Below are 22,851 nucleotides of genomic sequence, written 5' to 3'. Positions count from 1 at the left end.
ACTGAACAAGTCTGACTTTCAGTCCTCATTCTGTCACGACACAGTTGTATGACCTGAAGGGAATTCGTTTTCTGTGTCTCTAAAATAGAGCTGGTAATATTTTCCTCTCAAAGTTTTATGAGTAAAGAATGAGTTTGTAAGGAGCATAGTATAGAATGGTACAGATTGAATACTCAGTAAGTGCTTTTAAAAAACTTTATAATTAATTAAGCTATCTTTTTCTAAGCCATGGCCTTAGGGCTCTAATGACCTATGAATAACCAAGTCCACCCAAGGACTAGTTATCTGATGTTCTCTTTCCTTGACTTTGTGCTGATGAATTATCAGCTTTAAGTTTCTTAGGAGGCTCTCCTGCTTATTATAAAACTAGAGGCCCAGTACACGAAATTCGTGCATGGTAGTGTGTTCCTCAGCCCAGCCTGAACCCTCTCCAGTCTGGGACATCCCTCTCACAATCCAGGACTGCTGGTTCCCAACCGTTCGCCTGCCTGCCAGCCTGATCACCCCCTAACCACTCCCCTGCCAGCCTGATCGACACCTAACTGCTCCACTGCTGTCCTGATTGCCCCTAACTGCCCTCCTCTGCCAGCCTGGTCGCCCCTAACTGTCCTCCCCTGCAGGCCTGGTCCCCCCCAACTGCCCTTCCCTACAGGCCTGGTCCCCCCCAATTGCCCTCCCCTGCTAGCCATCTTGTGGCGTCCATCTTTGATCACATGGGGGTGGCCATCTTGTGTGTTGGAGTGATGGTCAATTTGCATATCACTCTTTTATTAGATAGGATAATAGCTCCCACAATGTAGCTGATGTTGGTTAGTATAAATTAATAGTTTGTGGATATTATTGTATTAGAAGTAGAAACGTTTATTATTGTGATATGAAAAATGCAGCCTCAATGTTAAGAACTTTTTTTTTAAGAATCATTAAGGAATGAAAGCAAAGTTTTGTTCTTCAATCTTGATGAAGTAAAAATTCCATTAATTCAAATGACTCTCAACTCCACTTAGCAGATTTATACTGCCTTCTGTTACCCATGGATCTTTCTTCTTATGATTGCTTCTTTTTCCATAGGTAGTAAAGTGGAGAAAGTAGAATCATCTTGACTCAATATCCCCAAATCCCATATGTTTTTTTAAATACAATCTGACACTTTCTTTTGAGAAATACCCTTATTTAGTACTTACTTTCATACTCAATTTATAATGAATAGAATATTGCATTCATTTTCTATTGCTAAGTAAATAATTATAAAAATATTAGCAGATTAAAAAACAAAATATTCTTATCTTGCTGTTTCCAATGGTCAGGATATAGGCAAAGCTTAGCTGGGTCTTTTGCTCAGAGTTCACAAGGCTGCATTCAAGATGCCAGCCAGACTGAACTCCTTACTGGAGGCCAGGATTCTCTCCCAAGTTTATGTGATTGTTGGCAGAATTAAGCTTTTTATAGCTATAGAACTCATGATGCTTTGCTTCTTAAAGGCTAGCAGGAAAGAAATATTTTTATTTATTTCATTTTTTTTCTGACTTTTAGACCCTCTTTAAAGGGCTCATCTGATTAGGCCAAGTCCACATAGGGTAATCTCCTTTTTGGTTAACTTAAAATCAACTGATTAAGGACCTTAATTGCAACTGCAAAATCCTTTGAAGTTTGTCATATCATATAATTATAGTGATATTTCATATTTGTTTCATAGACATATTTAAAGAGTAGTAACAAAGCACTTAGAACTAAATGGGTGCACCCAACTTCGAAATACCTTGTTATCTCTTGTCTTTTTGATGACAGCCATTCTAACAGGTATGAAGTGATATATCATTGTGTTGTGTGTGTTTTTTAACTGATATTTATAGAGAAATTGATATTTGTTCTCCTACTTGGTTATGCGTTCATTGGTTGATACTTGTATATGTCCTTACCAGGGATTGAACCTGCAACCTTGGCTTATCAGGACGATGCTCTAACCAACTGAGATATCCAGCCAGGGCTATTTTTCTTCTCTAAGAGTTTTATAGTTTAAGGTCTTAAATTTAAGTTTTTAGTCCATTTTCAAGTTGATATTTGTGAGTGGTATAAGACAGAAGTCCAGTTTCATTGTTTTTGAAGAGATTATCTTTTCCCTGTTGAGTATTTTTGGCTCTCTTGTCAAATATTAGTCGACTGTTTATGCATGGGGTTATTTCTGGGCTCCCAATTCTGTTCCATTGGTCTACATGTCTGTTTTTATGCCAACCATACTGTTTTGGTAACTATAGCTTTGTAGTGTAGTTTGAAAATCAGGAAGTGTGACACCTACAGCTTTGTTTTTCTTTCTCAGGATTGCTTTGGACATTAGGAGTCCTCTATGGTTCTATGCAAATTTTAGAATTGTTTATTCAGTTTTTGTAAAGAATGTTATTGGAATACTGATAGGGATTGCATTGACTCTTTAGATAGATAGTATGAATATTTTAACAATGTTAATTTTTTGATTTGTGAACATAGATATCTTTTCATTTATTTGTGTTTTCTTCAATTTATTTTATTCTTGTCTCATTTTTCAGTGTATGGGTGTGTGTTTTTCTCTTACTGTAGGCATTTATTGATGTTTTCCTCATAGAACTGCTTTTGCTGTATCCCTTGAGTTTTGGTATGTTGTGTTTCCATTTTGTATGTCCCACGATAACTTTTTGTTTTCACTTTTGATTTCTTCTTTCACCCATTGGTTGTTCAGGTGTGTGCTGTTTAATTTCCACAAATTTGTGAATTTTTCAGCTTTCCTCCTGCTATTGATTTCTAGTTTCATACCACTGTAGTAGGGAAAGATACTTAATGTAATTTCTATCTTCTTAAATTTGTTGAGACTTGTTTTATGGCCTAACATATTATCTATCTTAGAAAATGTTTTATGAGTGCTTGAGAAGAATTATCCAGCTGCTATTCAATAGAATGTTCTTTATTCTAGTATGTCTGTTATGTCCTTTTAGTTTATAGTGTTAGTCAAATCCAATGTTTCCTTATTGATTCTCTATCTGGATTATCTACTGATTGTTTAGAGTTGGGTATGAATGTCTCCTCTTATTATTGTATTAATGTTTATCTTTCCTTTTAGTTCTTTTAGCATTTGCTTTTTCTATGTAGGTGTTCTGTTGTTGGGTGCACCCATGAAATTCTAAGTGCTTTGCTACTACTCTTTAAATATGTCTATAAAACAAAATATTGGTATTATCATTTGTACTAGTATTTTATAAGTGGGAACGTTTAAGTACATTTCCTGAAATGGTAGTACTGATTGAATTAGATTCTGAACCTTGGTTGACTCCTGGGCTGGGGCTAAACTTCAGAGAAGCTGCTTTGTGTCAATATCATAACCTTGCCTTATATCCTGTTCTGGCCACCACTACACTCAGCTGGGAACTGGGACTTTGGCATGCTAATTCCATCTTGCCATGTCTGTGAAAGCTGTGTTTTCCATATGATTGGAACAGGTTGGATTTGAAGCCAACTTATTGCTTTTTCCTCTAATTTCACTAGTATCTTATTAAACTCCCAGAAATATGTAGTTGAATATTTCCTGAATCTTCCTAAAATATTTATCATACTTATTTTTTAATCCTTTATTCTTTTTATTGTTTCTTTTTAATTGGAGAAATAATGTATTCTTGTTGCAACAAATAAATTAATTTAAAATATATAAAAAATGAATAATTTTATTTATGTATACACCAATATTATTTTATAATGCCACCTAGTGTGCTTTTTCTATTCTCCATGTCTTTAAACAATTATTTACATATATTTTATAAAAATAGAATTATACTGCATACTATGATGTAATTTATATCATGGTCGCCTTTCTAATTCAGAGATGTGAAATTATCTCCTATCTATGTTATTTCCAATGTATAGGCTCTTATTTATTAAATAATTATCTTATTAATGGATATTATAGTTGATTCCAGATTTTCACCATTTTAAAAATGCTTAGTAAATACATTGTGCATTTACATATATATCGTGTATAGTAAATTCCCCAAAAGGAGTTACTAGATCAAAGGCTTTGTGTACTTTTAATTTTAAAAGATAATGAGGGATCATTTTCTATGAGATTGTAAAATAAAATATTTATCTTGCTTTAAATCCACAAATATTGTGTAGATACCCCTGGGCTTCCTGGTGTTTTATTATGAATTCCAGATGATTCAGCTCTAATTTTCAAAACTAAAATTTTTTTATAATATCTATAATAACAAGCATCACATGGACATATGCAAATATCTACACAAATGCATGCTTTTTAAATTCTACGTAGTTGCCTGAAACCAAGTTAATATATTAAAAGTGTGTTGAGCTTTGAATTGAATATTTTTGCATAATCTGGAATTTTCCATTTCTCTCCATGAAAAATATTCAGGAGGAAAGTGAAGAATGAAAAAGAGAACAAACAGACAAAAATTCCTTATCTGTAAAGGTTGTCAAAAGAAACATAAATAGGGCATAAACCATACAGTAGTGAATACAAATTGTTGAAAGGATTCTCAGCAGTGCAGCAACATTTTTCAAAAAGTCATGCAAGCTTCTCTATCCAGCGAGATAAGTGTGTCCTTCTCAGGATGTATCCCTACTTTTCCTCATACTATAACTAGGATTAAATCATACAACAACTGAGTCAGAGTCATGGATAAAAAGAACAATAAGGAAGAAAAGGGTCTCTCCCACAAAGGAACTACCAGACCTAGTCTCAGGAGCTGAGGATTGCATGCGGGACTGGATACTGAGGATGGCTTATCAAAGAGGTTAGGACACAAATCAAATAGGGGAGAGTTTATTGATTTGGAAGCACTCTCCTGAAATTCAGGATTTAACATTCTGCCAAGTATCATAAGAGATATGGTCAAACATGTTGTGGCCATGTAAAGTGAGGTTAAAATACTAAATTTTCTATGTAAAACAATGGAAGAAGGAATTTTAAAAACTCAAAGAAGTGTGTAAGCTGAAGTGAGTATGTTATATAATGGTGGAAGACCCACCAGATTACTGTGCTCTATGGGAATGTTCAGGGGATATAACATATACAAAGGTCATAAGGCTAGCACAGGTAAGAAAGGCATCACAATCACTAAGAAGTTCAATGGTTTTTCTCCTTTGTTAGCAATGGGAATGATAGGACCCAGACATTAGACCTCTGGGAAGGCAGGTAAGCAGGGCTTACCTGTCCAAAGTGAGCTAGCTACATTTATTATAATGAATGGCAAGGTCTAAATGACAGCCAAGGAGGCCTTATCCATGGAGAATTATGAAGATTGTTAAAAGAATATGATGTCACTGGGGCCATAATAGATGGACAACCAGAAAGAGTACCAATCAACATGTACGCTCAGATGAATTAAAGGATGGATGATCAGGAGCCTGAAGGAGGTTGTCCAGTGAAAAGCCACAATTCCCTGTCTAGTTCTAGACTTAGGCTAATTTCCAGACCTGTAATCTATTAACTGAAGTAAAGGCTATGTCCCAGGGAAAGGACTCTACAATAAGATGACAAGTGTACATGGTAATAATTATTCATGTTCTTCCCTGAAGGAACCTCCAATGATTCATTTGATTAACTGCACACTGGGCAAAGGAAAACATTTTGAAGACTCTTAATTACAGGGTGCATGTTAACATTTATACTCAGAGGTGTAAATAAATGTCATGGTCTCCGTATTAAAATGGAAGCACGTGAAAGCTAGGTAACAGATAGGGTGCTGGGCATAGTCCAGTTGACAGTGGAGTCATTGAAGACTTATTCCATAATCATTTTACTGGTCCCTAATGTAACATTAGGACAGACAATGTAGAGTATCCCCCCAAAATGTATATACACTTAACAACTTATAGCTCAATTGATGTTTCTTTCTATTCAGATTTAACCCATTGACAATAATGATGTACAATAAGCGTGTATATATTTTTGGGACATCCTATATATATGTAAGAGCTATCACAGCATGGAAGAACAAGCAAAAGCCTCTGGAACTGAGCCTTAGGCCAACATGGTCAAAACAAAATTACATTTGGGAGGTGAGCATGGAAATGAGCGCCATGCTCAAAGATATAAAGGATGCATGAGTGATCATCCCCATCACACCTCCTTTTAATTCAATCTTGTCCTTGCAGGAACCAGATGGATCCTGGAGAATTCCTCAAAGAACAATTGCAAAATAATGAAACAGAACAAAAAGTTAAATACATTACTCAAGAACACACTTTCCTAAAATAAAATAACTAAATTTACATAGTGAAGAGGGGTATGTTTTAGGGTAAATGAACCCAGGGAAGCAGCATGACTTGTCCTAGTAAAATTATGGAATAATAGGATAAGAACAATTTTGGACAACCAAGGAGAAGTAACAAATCCCTTGTAAGAATAAAATGTCAGATTGGCTTCACATTTTTCTTCCACCAACATTTGACATCAGCAGACAATGAAGAAACATATACACAGAAAAAAAATGTTCTGAAGAGTATAAACATGTGAAATTGCTCTTTAACTATAAAGGTCACAGTAATGCTACTTTGATCATACAATAGTTAGGGAATTTTTTTTACATTTCTTTTCTCCCTTAAGAAATTGCTAGGGGACAAACTTTCCATGGCTAAGAGATGACTGGGGAATCCATGGCTAAAGGACTGGCAATAAGAATTAAAAACATTTAACTGTAGAATTATAACTACAATGGGTGGATTAGGAGAATAGAATTTAAGTTGTATGTTCTGACAAAGTAGACATGACATGTCTAACCGTATTTGGTAGGGAAATGGGCATTAAAAGATAAACCAAAGCTCATTAAAAATGTTGACTTTGAGTAAAAATCAATTTGAATGTGGCTGAGCCAAACTGGAATTGGTTAGGGGCACTCTGCCAACAAAAGCAAGGGAAAAACTTATGTGGAGATGTGGAAGTAAATACAGGAACATATTTGCTATAGTTTAAAGCTTAGTTGGCTGTTTGTGATTGGTTGTCTTTAGGCTTCACTATTATATTATTAAGACATTTATATGCTAGGTTTTCTTTGATAATGTACACCACCAATGATTAAAGTCATCTCAATCTGATGGCCTCATTTATTTTAAGAGGGATAAATAAGGTATGGATTAAGTAGTTTCCCAGATTGCCTCATTTATAATAGCTGGAACATATTATTTTGGTCTAAAAGATCAAATATAAGTATAAGCATTTTTAACATTACAAAGATACTAAATTAGAAAGAAAATGTAATATGCATTGGTGGAGAAGAGAGTGTGAAGGAAAAAGGAAGAGAAGATAAGATAATTTTAATAGTGCTCACAATACAAAATTTTCTATAATTAGAGAACTAAAGACATCATGTCAAATTATAAAGCTAGTTATTCTAGAACAACAGCAATAGTACTTCATAGATATGATTTACACACACACACATCAAAAACAAGCAAAAAACAGACCAAGATTAAAAAATAATTATTAAAAAATTAAGAAAGAAAACAAATTAAATAAAACCAAACTGCTTAAATTCAATGTTGGTCATTTTAATAAATGTAAATTGTCTCAGCTCCTCTATTAAATGACAAACAATTTTAGAATGGATCACAATGATAAGGGCAACAGGCTGTATACCAGAGAACTCTCTAAGACAAAAGTGAAAGCAATTGTTTATGATCTTAATATTAAACAAAGTAGAAATGAGGTCTAAAATCAGTAAATGAATTTCAGTTTCCCATGAAGGATTAATGCCCATGGCAGTTGCTGTGCACTGAAAACAATTAGAAAGCAGAGAAAATAAATGAAATAATAGTTTTCAGACAATGAGCAGTAAAAGGAAGAACAGTACTGTGATCTCTGAGAGAAAGAATACAAGTGATATGGCCCTTAAGTTTGGCCTAGACTATTGACTAGAAGTGATTTCCGGATTACAGTGCAAAGAGAGGAACCAACACAAAGCCCAGCTGAATTTAAAACACAGATTAAAATTCTGGGCAGCTGAGCGGCCAGAATTTGAAACTTTGAAAGAGATACGAGGGAGTGGAACAAAAAGTGGAAGAGGAAAAGAGTGAGGGAAAGTTAGAGAAAAAGCAAGAAAGAATAAGTTCCAGATATGGAAAATATGTGAATAACATAAAATATTTTTCCTAATTTTTAGTCTACTGAAAGATAATTGAAGTATCAAAAATGTATAAATAAAGTTAAAATGGAATTATAAAAATTAATCAAATAATCTGAAAGAAGGCAAGAAAGGAAAACAAAAATTAGAGAAAAATAAATAATAAAATAGTAGATCTCAGTACAGCCTTGGCAAACTAAGAACAGAATGAAATTTACTCAATCTAACAACAACAACAAAACACTGAAAAAAAATGCCTTTAACATTGCCATGTAATGATAAAACCAGAATGATTTTTTTCCTAATGTTAGAAATTAGGCAAGGATATCTGTTTCCATGACCTATATTCAAAATTGTACTTATTTTTTCAGCTAATGGAATAAGGCAAGAAAAAGAAATAAAAGGCATACAATTAAACATAAAGAAATAAACGTATTTTTATTTGAAGAAAATATATCATCTATGTAGAAAGTTCAAGAAACTATACAAGAAAAGCAACTAAATTAGTGAGTCATTTTACCATGGTTAAAGAATATAAGATCGGTATAAAATAGTCAATTGAATTTTTATGTAATTGCAACAAAAATTTGGAAATTGAAATTAAAAATGTTCTTTCCAATAAAATAAAAATATGAAATACAAGGAAATAAAAAATTAAAAAACAAAAGTATAAAAGAGAAACAAAAAAACAAGAAAGATACCTTAAAAAAAACAAATAAAATATACGGAGGGTATCATTTTGCATGGGTTCATTTTCACTGAAACTCATGCAAATAGGAGGCATATCAACGTTTTGCACAGCTCCATGGTAACTGAGATTGTAATTAGAGATACAATTTAAGATGAACTGTGCACTGAAAACTATAATTGTTACTGAAGTACATGTAAAAATATCTAATAAATATATTGATTAAACCATGTTCATTGAGTGAAAGACTCAATACTGTTAAGTTGGAACTTCTCCTTAAATTGGTCTATAAATCCAACACAACTTCTTTAAAAATCTTAGCAGGCTATTTTTGTTGATATTGTTGTAAAATTTACAAGTTGATTTTAAAATTTTATGGAACTGTAAGGGACCTAAAAAATTTAAACAATTTGAGAACAGTTGGAATTATACCACCCAATTTAAAAACTTACTATAAACCCACAGCAATAAACACTTGTGGTATTAGAGTAAATACAGACAGTTCAATGCATCACGCAAAGTAGTCCAGAAATCAGCTTACAAATACATGGTCATTTGATTTTTGAAATATTTGCTAAGAAATTTGAATGGAGAAAAAAGTATTTTAATTATTTCTGAAAAAAATCATATTTATGTAAAAATTATTCTGGATCTTCATCCCACATCAAAAATTAACTCAAAATGTATCACATAATTGAACAAAGGCACTAAAACTATAGAACTTGTTGAAGAATATATAGGAAAATATCTTTAACACTTTTGATTAATTGAAGAATTCTTAAAAAGACACTTAAAAGCATGAATTATAGAAGAAAAAAGTTGATAATAAAAGAAAAAAGAATAGAAAAGATAAAACATTAAGAAAATAGAAGATTTAAATAAAAATTTTTTAAATAAGTTGTAATTAAAATATTCTGTTTTTGGCAAGTGGCAAGTCAAGCCAGTGATCTGATAAAAGACTTGTATCTAGAACATATAAATTACTTCTACAACTGAATAACAAAAATTAATAGCTCAATTCAAAAACATTTTCTAAAAATACATTATAACAACTATTTACACAGCATTTACATTAGGTATTAGATATTATAAGTAATTAAGAAATGACTTAAAGTATTGTATATGGGAGGATGAGGGTAAGTTATATGAAAATACTACATTATTTTATACTAGAGGCCCAGTGCACGAATTCATGCACCACTGGGGTCCCTCAGCCTGGCCTGCAGACCAGGCCAAAACCATTTCTCCGACATCCCCCGAAGGGTCCTGGATTGTGAGAGGGTGCAGGCCAGGCTGATGGACCCCACCAGAACACTAATGGGGCTGAGGAGGGACCACGGAAGGGCTCCAGGGTGTGTCTGGCCCACCTCACTCAGTCCCGATTGGCTGGACCCCAGCAGCAAGCTAACCTTCTGGTCAGAGCATCTGTCCCTGGTGATCAGTGCATGTCATAGCAACTGGTCGACTGTCTGACTCTTGGTGGTCAGTGCACATCATAGTGACTGGTCAACCAGTTGACTGTCTGTCCCCTGGTGGTCAGTGCACACCATAGTAAGCAGTTGAGCGGCCTTAGCATATCATTAGCATATTATGCTTTGATTAGTTGAACAGTCAACCGGTCGACCGGACACTTAGCATATTAGGCTTTTATTATATAGGATAAGGGGCTAGAGCATCTGTGGATTTTGGCATCCATGCATGGGGGAGGGATCCTGGAACCAATCCCTGTGGATGTTAAGGGACAATTGCATGTCAGTTTTTGTGTTGATAACATAATATGTATTTGTCAAATAACATTGAAATGTATACTTAAAAATCAATGGAACAAAATCTAGTAATTTCTGACAATGTTATTGTTTGCTTATCTTTTTTAGTCTACCTTTTATAGCTATAAACATTCCAAACCAGCACTGTCCAGCAGAAATTTCTAGCATAATAAAAATGCTTTATATTTGTGCTGTCCAATATGATAAGTCACTAGCTATGTGTGGCTTCTGAGCACTTTAAATATAGCTAGTATGGCTGAGTCACTTTGCTTAACCATTTTGATGCCAATAATATTTTCAGTCAGGAGCAGTATGTCATGAAATTGAAAGTAAATTATTAGACTTTAAATTTTTTATTTTTATGATACTTTAATATGTGTAGCAGTTTGTTTCTCAGTCTCCAGTACTTACTCAAGAAGGTAAGAGTTGTGATAAGAGATGCATTATATCATAGTTGGTATAATGTTGGGGATGAGGTAATATTCAGAAAAGACCCATGACTCAGCGATGAGATAAAACATCAGGGTTGGGGTAAGGGTTGAGGTGACAGTGAAGGGTGATGTGTTTTATATTTGGAGACAGGTACTTTGAATTAGCTGAGTTAAAACATTTTTTTTCCAAAATTTTCTATATGGCTTAAAATGGCTGAGTAGGACTAGGCTACCTAACCCGTATATAGGGCTTTGCATCCTTTGAACCATAGTCTAACCAGCTCATAAAACTCAGGCAAACAGATTGGTGAACAGCAGAGTCCTGGTCCTGGGACCAAGAGGCATGCTGTCTAATTTCTCAACTCTCTGAACTTGAACCACCCCTACTAATCATGAGTGATTTGGTACGCTGAAGGGGCCATTACTGATGGCTATTCTGATTAATGCTGTGTGGTGTGGCAGCAGTCCCAATCTCCTGTGACTTTCCATCTGGGTAAATAGCTGTCATCATTAGGAAATGGCTGCTTTGCCTGGCTATCAAATTACTAAGCAGTTACTACAATCTAGTGCTGATTTAACATGATTTGATCTAATAATTAGTTGTGATATTCCCATTTTCACTTCTAGATGAATAGCAATTTAAAGTGTCATCTTTTTACCTTCTGTTTCCTCAGTGTTTGGTATTTGTGTATTCCCTCACAAACATACTATATCATTTTTTTAAAAATAAAATAATGGAGTAGTTAATGGTCACTATAATATAACTATCATGATGGTCTTTCAGAGTGGAAATATAATCCATAAAACCTTGTATTTGTTGTTGTTCTTAGTTGCATAATTTCAGGAGTATAGTGGTCCTGTAATGAAGGAGTGAAGTTTTATATTACATTTCAGCAAAGAGCCCAGGTTTGTGTGATCAGAAACTCTAATAACATAATACTAATCAGAATGGGGGAGACTATTGGGGGTGGGATATATAAGCCAATTACCAAAATATATTATATCCTAATATACCAAAAAGATTATGGGTCAAAGTTGTTGCTTGCATGAGTTTTCCCAAGTTTTGATTATAGACTTCCTGAAGAAGTCATCACATAACCCATTGCCCAAGCAAAACCAAATGTATTGCTTATTGCAGAAAGGGAGAGGATATTACATTGATATAATCCTACTACCTTCTCCAAAGGGGATGTTTAAAGGCAGAATATTTTCAACTTTTGGGCAACCTGGTTGGAGGCAGATATTTTTATATGAAATACTCAATGGGACTGAGAAAAATTTCAAGATATAATAAAGTAAAGAAAAGTAAAAAGGATGGTACAGAGAATTTCCATATACCCCACTCCTGGTGACTCCCCTCCTGCCCTTAGCAACATCTTACATTTGTATGATACATTTGTCCCAAGTAATGAACTAATATTGACACATTATATTATTAACAGAAGTCCACATTTTATGTAGGTTTTCTTGGTTTTTAACCTAACATCCTTTGTCTGTCATAGGCTTCCTCCCAGGATCCCACATTATATTTAGTCATTGTGTCTTCTTAGGCTCCTCTTGACTGCAACATGACTTGACAGACTCTCCTTATTTCAGTGACTTTGAGAGTTTTGAGTAGTCCTCATTGGACGTTTTGTAGAATGAACCAAAATGGGATTTGTTTTCTTCATATTTAGCCTTGGGTTATGGCTTATGGGAGGGAGACCACAGGGGAAAAGTGCCATTCTCGTTGTATTATATCCAGGTTACCGTGTTGGTGTTAGCCTTAACCACCTAACTGACATAGTGTTTCTCAGGCTTCTCCACTATAAAGTTCCTTTTTCTCTGTCCCTTCTATGCTGTAGTCTTTGAGGGAAATGTCACTATGTGTAGCCAATGCTTACAGGGTAGAGTTAATGCTCTACCTCTTAGGATGGAGGCAGGGTCAGTATCACATCAATTATTTGGAATTCTTTTCTACCAAAGATTGTTTATTCTCTCTCATTAAAAAATATAACAATTGTCCTAGTCTGTTTGGCTCAGTGTTGGCCTGAGGACCAAAGGATCCTGGGTTTGATTCTAGTCAAGGGCTCATACCTCAGTTGCAGGCTCCTCCCCGGCCTGGGCCCTGTTTGGGCATGTGCAGGAGCAACCAATATTTCTCTCTGTCTTTCCCTCCCTCTTCCACTCTGAAAATCAGTGGAAAAATGTCCTTGGATGAGGATTAAAAAAATAATAGCAATTTATTTATATCATTATGGAACTATGGCTATTGATTTGGTACTTTGGGTTAAAATCCAATAATATAATATTGGCATTTTACCTACTCTATATTCTGATTTTCTAAACACATGGGATGTAAAGATTTTCCTATAATAATCTCTATTTCTCCAGCCTTCATTCCTGCCATCCCTTGCTCATCAAATCAACTGAGTTATATTACATGTCCTCAGGCCGTATTGTCTGTCTTCTATTCCTTAGTACATTCTCTTTTGTTGGAATATTCTACCCTTTTGCATCCAGTTGAATTTGTACATATTCCTTGGACTCAACTGAGCAGTACTGGAGGCCATCCCTGACACCTTCCACACCCATGATCCCATTTGGAATGCTTATCACTCTCATGGGTTTCTTTTGAACATATTTAATATATTCTTTTTTAAATTTAATTTCTTTATTGTTTAAAGTATTACATAAGTCTCCCCAGACACCCCCAACCCCCAGCACATGCCCTCACCCCCTGCCCCACAACACCCCCCATCTGTGTCCATTGGTTATGCTCCTATGCATGCATAGAAGTCCTTTGGTTGATCTCTTAACCTCTCACTTCCCACCTTCCCTCATAGGTTGGACAATCTATTAGATGCTTCCATGACTCTGGTTCTTTTTTTGTCCATCAGTTTATGTTGTTAATTATATTCCTCAAATAAATGAGATCATGTAGTATTCATCTTTCTCTGACTGGTTTATTTCGCTTAGCATAATGCTCTCCAGTTCCATCCATACTGTTGCAAATGGTAAGAATTCCTTCTTTTTTACAGCAGCATAGTATTCTATTGTGTAGATGTACCACAGTTTTTTAATCCACTCATCTGCTCATGGGCATCTAGGCTGTTTCCAAATCTTAGCTATTGTAAATTGTGCTGCTATGAACATAGGGGTGCATATATCCTTTCTGATTGGTGTTTCTGTTTTCTTTGGATATATTCTTATAAGTGGGATTACTGGGTCAAATGGGAGTTGCATTTTTAATTTTATGAGGAAACTCCATACTGTTTTCCACAGTGGCTGCACCAGTTTGCATTCCCACCAGCAGGGCAAGAGGGTTCCTTTTTCTCCACATCCTTGTCGTTTGTTGATGATAGCCATTCTGACAGGTGTGAGATGATACTTCATTGTCATTTTGATTTGCATCTCTTGGATGATTAGTGACTTTGAGCTTGTTTTCATATGTCTCATTTAATATATTCTTAATTATTGGTTTTTCTTATATGATCTTTTATCAAATGTGAGAACATCCAGAAAATAGGTATGTCTTAATCAACTGACATTGATTGATTAAACAGGATTAAAAACCCAATCTGCCAGATCTGCTCTAATGACTGACAGTCTTTTTCTGTGTGAGGACACTTTTTAGATTCTCAGTGCACCCTAAGCTGAAGTGATTTTTTTCTCCCACAAAGTGTATCTTTATGAACCTTATTTTTTAAAACCAAAAATCTGCTCAAGACATATTTTTCAGTACCAAATGGATGAAATAATTTCCCAGTTTTATTCATTCAAATGTGGAAATACACATGGCAACTCTGACAAGAGCCATAGAAAGAATTTCAATAAAAATTTGGATCATTTGGTCAGGTCTTCTGAGGTTATTTTTAAAAAAGACATTTAAATCTATGTTAGAAAATCTTAAATTCTCCCAATTTGCATGTGATATAGCGTCAATACTATCTTGGCTCTATCTGCTGTAGAAATTCTTATAGACTTACAGAAATCAGATCTGTGGTATATTTCTGTTAGCAACATAGGAATCTCTGGTGTTCCTGACATCTCACTCAATTAGAACTTGTAGGTTACTTTCCAAAATTAAAGAAATGTAGGTCAAAATTTTGGGTGAAATGGCTAGGAGGGTGAAGACACGAGGTAGCATTACCAATGTGTGCATTTCTAAGAATATATTAAGAAAGTCATTTTTAAAGGACTGTCAAACATTCAATACTATAAAATCTGCTGCTTTTTACTATGTTCTCAGTTTCTCCTAATGTCAAACTGCCAGGGCTTACCAGCACACCCTGAGCGACGTATGAATGATTACTCTGAAACACATTTCTGTGAAAGAGAGGGCTAAGGGACTGCTTGGCTTGAGGAACCAAACAGCCCTGTTCACCTGCCTCCTTAGGCTTTTATAACAGCTTGAACTAAAATTAACTATTAGATACCATCAGTAGGGTAAGCATCCTTGAGAAGACACATGCGTCTGTAGTGTCCTTTAAGCAAGGACATCTGAAGACTAAGCATAAAGATTCTAGCAAACACCTGGGGGCTCAGACTTGTTTGGAAAAGTCAAGGCAGGGTCTGCCACCTTCGACAAGGTCCCCCTAGAGGCCCTCAACCTTTTGGAGATTCCTCCTTATATACTTTCCAACCAAGTCCCGTGCTTCCCCACATCAGACAATAGACAGAAAAGTGAGAGACAACTTACAGAATATGAAGTTGTTATTTGTTTTCATAAGATGATGAAATTTTAAAATAATCTAAAAATTGATGAGGCAGAAATGAATTTAATCCCCCCCCTTTCCTTTGGGAAGGATTAAAATATATAGCATACATGTGCTTAACCCAGCCGTGGGCAAACTACGGCCCACGGGCCGGATTCAGCCCGTTTGAAATGAATAAAACTAAAAAAAAAAGACCGTACCCTTTTATGTAATGATGTTTACTTTGAATTTATATTAGTTCACACAAACACTCCATCCATGCTTTTGTTCCGGCCCTCCGGTCCAGTTTAAGAACCCATTGTGGCCCTCGAGTCAAAAAGTTTGCCCACCCCTGGCTTAACCTATGATCATTGTGCTATAGAATGATAAGTGTTACAAAGGATTATTTAATTTGTAGATATTTGATTCTGATTAGTTTGAAAGACTTAATGCCTCTTTCTATAATACATTGTCAGATCCCAACTCATGGAATGGAGTTTCAATTTTAAGAAAATTAAATCACCTTTTTGAACCTCAGGATAAGGGCAGGGAGGTAGAAAAAGGCTGGTGAGGTTGAGGAGGGGAAAAGAGGAAAGAAACTCTGAGTTCCAGCCTCAGTGAACTTCGAATTAAAAGGTAAATAATCAAGAAAATTAAATAAATGTTTTTGCACCATCTACCAGACTCTGCATGGATTAGTGATCAACTAACAAAAAGTTTGGTTGCTTCCTGGAATGCACTTTTTCTTATTTCTTTCCCTGTATTGTTCTCTCTCTGCATGGAAAACTCTTCCTCCAGCTCATTTTCATCCCTTAGTGCCTATGTAACCACCTCAGAAAGCTGTGTCCACTCCACCTTAAGCAATCCTCTCCCAGTGAGCCATCACCCTGTGTCTTTCCTTCACAACACTTATACTCTAGTATGTAATCTTGCACAATATTTACTTTTCTTGCTAATTATCTGTCTCTCAGAAACAGAAGATGGTCCATGAAGGTCTAGTGGTATGGTGGAGCCAACTCATGCTGGCTGGTAAAGGCCAATAATTATGCCGGAAACAATACACAATGGTGTATTACTGCAGATATCTCCTCAACTTAATGTTCAGTGATGTCAGACTGGCAGCTCAAAACCAGTCACAATGGAGTATTTATACTGGGGAAATTGCCAGGTGATGCAGGGCAGGACTTCTTGAGAGTTCATTGTTAATTATTTATGAGCACAACACTGTATTAACTCCAGTTTTAAGATCCTATATTTAATCCTCTTTGCTGGTATATTTGTTACCTTTTAAAAATAATTAAAGCCTATTCTAATTGTACATGTATATCTATCTCTGTGATATCCTTTATCCTCCAACTTCCCCCTACTATACATGATAAGCTTTGATAATTTAATGTCCTTTTAACCCTTCTTTCTCCTTTTCTTCCAAAATCTGAAACCTCCCATTTTCTTAGACTTCCCAGGACTTATTATCACTCTTCTGGATTTATTTTCTGCCAAACTTGCTCATAGAACCCATGATTATGCTTCTTAGTTTAGTATCATTTCTCCTCTCATTTTATTTTTAAATACCTTGTCTATGTTTTCGTCTCTTCTCTAAAATTGTTTATCCAAATGTTCTTTTCATGTGTTCTTTTTTTAAAAAAGTGATTATAGTTCATGGCAAACCATCTGAGCTTGCCATTTTGTACTTTGTTATGAAATTATTCTATGCCAGTGCAAACCTAAATTTCTTAATGTTCCAAACATAAAGGTGCTTTTGTATTTTTTTTGCTAGGGTGTAAAATATAGCACAAAGAATTTCTTTGATAGAAAACCTTTTCAACATTTTATTTGATATTTCATTTGGAACACAGAACAGCTCATTTATTTCTCTTTACAAAAAGAATCTTATAGATCTTGTTAAAGCAGTTTAAAATTTTATGCCTCAACACAAGTTGCAAACATTTATTGCTACCCATGCATATTATATAAAGTTAGATGATTTTGCTTACACATTTTGAATATTAACTACATATGAAACACAGAAATGGTTTGTTTTCCCCACATTTCTTCTTTTTACTCACTATTTTTGTCTGTGTAGGTTTTCCTGTTTAGCTACTTAGCCATCATACACTCTATTTTATATAGTCTTTTTAGTGTTTGTTATAGGTTAAATTTCTTATGGTGTATCCAGGTGTACATAGAAAGCCATTTTATCAGATCTATTTACTAATTAAACATTCAAAGTATGTTAACTATATGTCTAGAATTTTATAAGCTCTTTATAATTATTAACATTAATTATTACAACAGGACTATGAGGTACATTCTATCATTAGCCCTGGTTTAAATACAGAAAAACTAAAGTAAGGAAAAGTTAAATAACTAACCCAAAGACTGACTAGTAAGGGCAGAACTGAGACTTGAACTGAGGCTGTGACACACGGCTGAAGTTCTTCACCACTGCTTATTAAAGACAGTTTCCTAAAGAAAAATAATCAGTATAAATATTCTAGGAGAAAGTCTCTGAAATCATGGAAATTCCATGTGTTTTGAAATTTCATGTTTTCTCCAAGCATGACTGATTCCTTTCTCTTATATAAAAACCCAAAAGCTTTGCTTTTAAAAGGAATGAATGCCAGGCCACATGACTACCTTTATTATAAGCAATTTCCCCACTTCATTTTATGAATACCTATCCTTTTTCGTATTGAATAGTGCACATTTTAAATAGTAAGAAGTCTTATTATAAAATACTTACTGAATTGATTTTTTGAAACTGTGGGATTATTTCATTGCTTTAGAAACAGAAGAAATGTTTAGAGAAGATAATTGTCTTGGTAAGTAGCTTTAGAGTATATGGAATGCAACCCAAAGCCGCCTGTGACAAGAAGGGATATGAGTACAGTGTCATTAAATGGCATTGTTGGTTAACCCAAAATTTTAAGGATTTTAGTTTTTATATTACCTCGAAAAAAATGACCAGCATTCAATAAAATGGGAAGCTGTGATCCCAGTTATCTCTTCATAGGGGGATTAGTTTGTATTTTTACCATTATTTCACTTTTTTCATAATGATATATATTATCAATTTGATAAATATTGTATAATGCCAAAAAGTATTACTTTCCCTCACCTATTGCAATAAACACAGTACAAATGTATCAACTGGCAACAGAATAAATATTAAGATTAACATGTTAGAACTAGAGGATAATTTAGAAACCATGTGGTTCACCACTTACTTTTCAATAAGAAAAACAGCCAAAAAATGGAGGAGTGACTTGCCCAAGAGGAAATATCTGGTTGTTAGCAGAGCAGAGGAGACAAAACAGCAGAGGATTCTCTTTCAGGTAAACCCTGATAGCATCACCTGTTGGCGTAGGAGTTTGGGAAAATCACTTCTTCTTCAACAAAATGTGAATACATTCATTTGTTTATTTCTCGAATAATTATCGATAACCAACGCTACATCAATCACTTTCTTAGGTTATTGCATTTCAGATGTAAGTGAAAATAGTTTCTTCTCTGTTAGAACTTACAGACACACCAGTGAATAATTACAATTAAAAAGGAATAAAATAAAAGGGTTTAGAGCTACCTGAAGGAGAATAGAGATAAGAAGCCTGGCTATAAAGTGAGATTAATCAATATTTGTGCAATAATTTATTTTCTGAGACTTGCTACTTTTGTGTACTCCTGATTATATTTTTACCCGTTGATGTTCTATAATATTTAGACATGTTTAGTAAATATTTTGAATGTCGTTTCAATTTGTGTGAATATCACATATTTTCCTGTCATTGAACTCTGTATTCCTCTAAGTAAAATGAGACCCAGCTGGAGAGGAGTTGTACCCCACTCCGTTAAGGATTGCATTTTTTATGTATGAACAACCACAAAAATGTATAAACTGGCTTTCTCTTTCTTTGTTAAGAAAAGCCAGAAAGCTTTGTGAATGCTTCTTACCTGTTTCTTAAGTAAAGCCAGCCTTTATTAACTTTTGTTGCTCTACAAAGGGAAGGGTCCTCTGACAAAGGGAAGTGGAATGACTGACTACAAGTCATCAGTCCTGTTCCCCTAAATTAGTTCTTCACTTAGAAAAACTAGATTAGTATGAAATTTACGTAACACAATTTTATCACTTTAAAATCTTCCTTTGTGAATTACTGTGTGATAATATTAACACAAAGAGCTAGTTTCAACTATTTTGAAAATATTCCATAATACAACTTTTTAATGTACCTATAAGCAATTTATGTATCTTCTACTTTATCACATGTGAAATAAATATCTATTTCCTACTAGCAATAGTATATTTGTTTTTGTTTAATAAATAAATTTATTAAATTTAAGGATAGATAGAGATATCTCCCAAAAATCGTACAAAAAGATTTTTCTTTTTAATAATATACCTTTGGAAATCATTTTCTGCTTCTGTACTTGTTAACAATAAATGACACAACGAGTGGGTTTAGTGGGAACCAGTGGGGCATGTCTACTACTTTCATTGTGGTTGCTTGGGAGACATCATACCTTTTCACCTCTGTGTAAAAGTTGTGTTTTATCCTTATCATCCTAGAGAGGAAGTTTTCAAAGTGTGTTATAGAAATTCCTGAGCGTCCCTAAGAGGTCTTTGAGGTCATAATCATACCAAGATGGCATTTGCGTTTTTCTTTCATTCTATGAGTATGCAGTGGAGTTTTGCAGGGGCCACATGAAGTATGCTATTGTGTCAGTTTGACTGCAGAACACAGATAAGAGAATCCAGCTGTCTTCTATTAAGCCAGGCATTAAAGGTATTTGCAAAAATGTAAAACAATAACATTCTAAATATATTCATATGTAATGAGTTATTAATATTAACATATAGAGTTTATTATTGTGGCTTAAAGTGAATGAATGAATCAATATTTTCAACATTTTCCTTTAATTTCTAATTTGGTAAATATCTATAGAGATGAACCACATTAAAAATATCATTCTTTAGGTGGATTTCGGTGCAGCTATGGCCAAGTCCAAGAACCATACCATGTACAACCAGTTCCCAAAATGACACAGAAATAACATCAAAAAACCCTGATCACAAAGATACAAATCTCTGAAGAGGGTGGAGCCCAAGTTCCTGAGGAACATGCACTTTGCCAGGAAGCATAAGGAAGGCCTGTAGACGATAGAGACCAACAACGCCAAGGCCATGAGGGCACATGCTGAGGCTAACAAGGCCCTCATAAAGCAGAAGGAGGTCAAGCCCAAGGTCCCAAAGTGAGGCAGCCACAAGCTCAGTCGACTTGCCTCTATTTCTCACCTCAAGCTTGGGAAACATGCTTGTGCCCACATCACCACGGGTTTCAGGCTCGGTTGGCCAAAGTCCAAGGCCAAGGCTCAAACTAAACCCCAGGCTGCAGCTGCAGCTCCAGCTCAGGCAGCTCAGGCTCAGACTCTGGCTTAGGTTCCCATAGGTTCCCAGGTCCCCACAAAAGCTCCACAGTAGAGGCCTTTGCCTGTTGATTGGAGGACAGAAGGACTGGTGTAACCCTGGGCTGCTGTCTGCATGGAGCTAGTGTCCACCTGTGTTAATTGTACAAATGAACCTGAGGCAGGATCTGTCAAAAAATAGTTTTTTTGTTCTCTTCATTTCATAATAGATTTTAAGACCAAAATGTTTGAGCACTTCTCTCCTAAATCAGGGAGCCAGTGAATCTCATAACCCATATAGCTTTGTTGTTCTAGTAGCTAAAACAGTAACTTAACCAAATGGCCAAGACATCGCTTAATGCTGCACTGATGCCCAACTAAGCATTTGAATAAGTTTTATATGGTAAAATATCACATACAAGGGACATGTTAGGTACAGAAAAAACTAGACAGTAGCTAAAATAATTCGTGGCGATTAGTTAATCTTCTCAACTGAATCTAAATTAAGAGCCCAAAGATAATTTCTACTTTGGTTATAACCACGAGAAGCATATCCCAGTCATTCTTGAATATTTGTACTGATAATCCCGTAACATCTCCCTTGCTTTGCTGGCTTGGACAAAGTTGAGTGACTTAGTAAATGAAGATTTCACTGCAGTTTGAGAACTGTGATTAAGCTGAGTTGGCTTATCTTGTCCATACTTCTCTATACCTGTTCCCTCCAGATCTTGACCTCTGGCTCTGCCAACCCCCTGGTTTACAAACTTATATAGGATGTTTTGGAATATAAAATATTATTTCTCCTTCCAAGACAGTGTAAGTTTGTATAATGAAACCAACACACACAAACTCTGTTTACATATTCAAATGAGAGGACTTAATTTTTAAAATATTATTTCAAAGGGGATTAGATTTTTATCTTTAGTCTTCTAGTAGAGTTTTCTGAGAACTAGATGGAAATGGAAGATTTTAAAAGATCATGCTTGAGAAGATCATATGAATCTGATGAGAAGACAGGAAATTATAAATTTCTGAGGAAAAAAACAACAATTTTTTTCTACTTAGTTATGAGAAAAATTTCTAAAGAACGGATACAATTATGTAGTGAAAATGATTCTCAAATCAAGACAGTAGTCAGAGATCATACACTTCTTTAAAGCTGTGGACCTAAAAGATTGCTTGAAGCAGTTCCTTTGAAATAGTAATAATCAATTGGATTCACCTTTAAGGGGAAAAGTATTCTTTCAGGTATTTGTAAACTTGGTGTCAGAATAAGAAAGGTCAGTGGTTGACAAACTTATAAAGTAGTGTTACATACATCACATAGTTTTTACAAAAAACCCCCACAAACCCCACAAAAACCAAAAAAAAGACACCTGTTTGCCTTCTTTTGATGTGGAAAAAAATCTTTGATTCTCTCTGGCACTGGTTTTTCTTTTGAAAAGGGTATTGCCTGGGTGAAATTCTTAAACTTCTTCTTTCTCACTTTATTCTTTGAAATGGTTCTTTACATGTTAAAAGTGATCCCATACCATTATATGCCGCTGCAGCCTTGTCTGACCCTAAGCAAAGAGCCCACTAGCCTAATCCTGGTTGCCTGACCCAGAGAAGCTCTGAGATAAAAAGTGTATGTTATTCTGACCCTTTAAGTTTGTGGTAATTTGTCACGTAGCAATAGATTGGTAATATATAGCCCGTCTAGGTAGAAGAAACACTTCTGGACCAAAATTAGAGTGCACTATTTTAAGATATTTTATTTAATTGCCCCCATTAAATTATTATTGTAAAAAC

Source organism: Myotis lucifugus, unplaced genomic scaffold, assembly GCF_000147115.1.
Source record: "Myotis lucifugus unplaced genomic scaffold, Myoluc2.0 scaffold_15, whole genome shotgun sequence".
In the NCBI taxonomy this organism is placed as follows: domain Eukaryota; kingdom Metazoa; phylum Chordata; class Mammalia; order Chiroptera; family Vespertilionidae; genus Myotis; species Myotis lucifugus.
Note: the sequence above shows the minus strand (reverse complement) of the source record.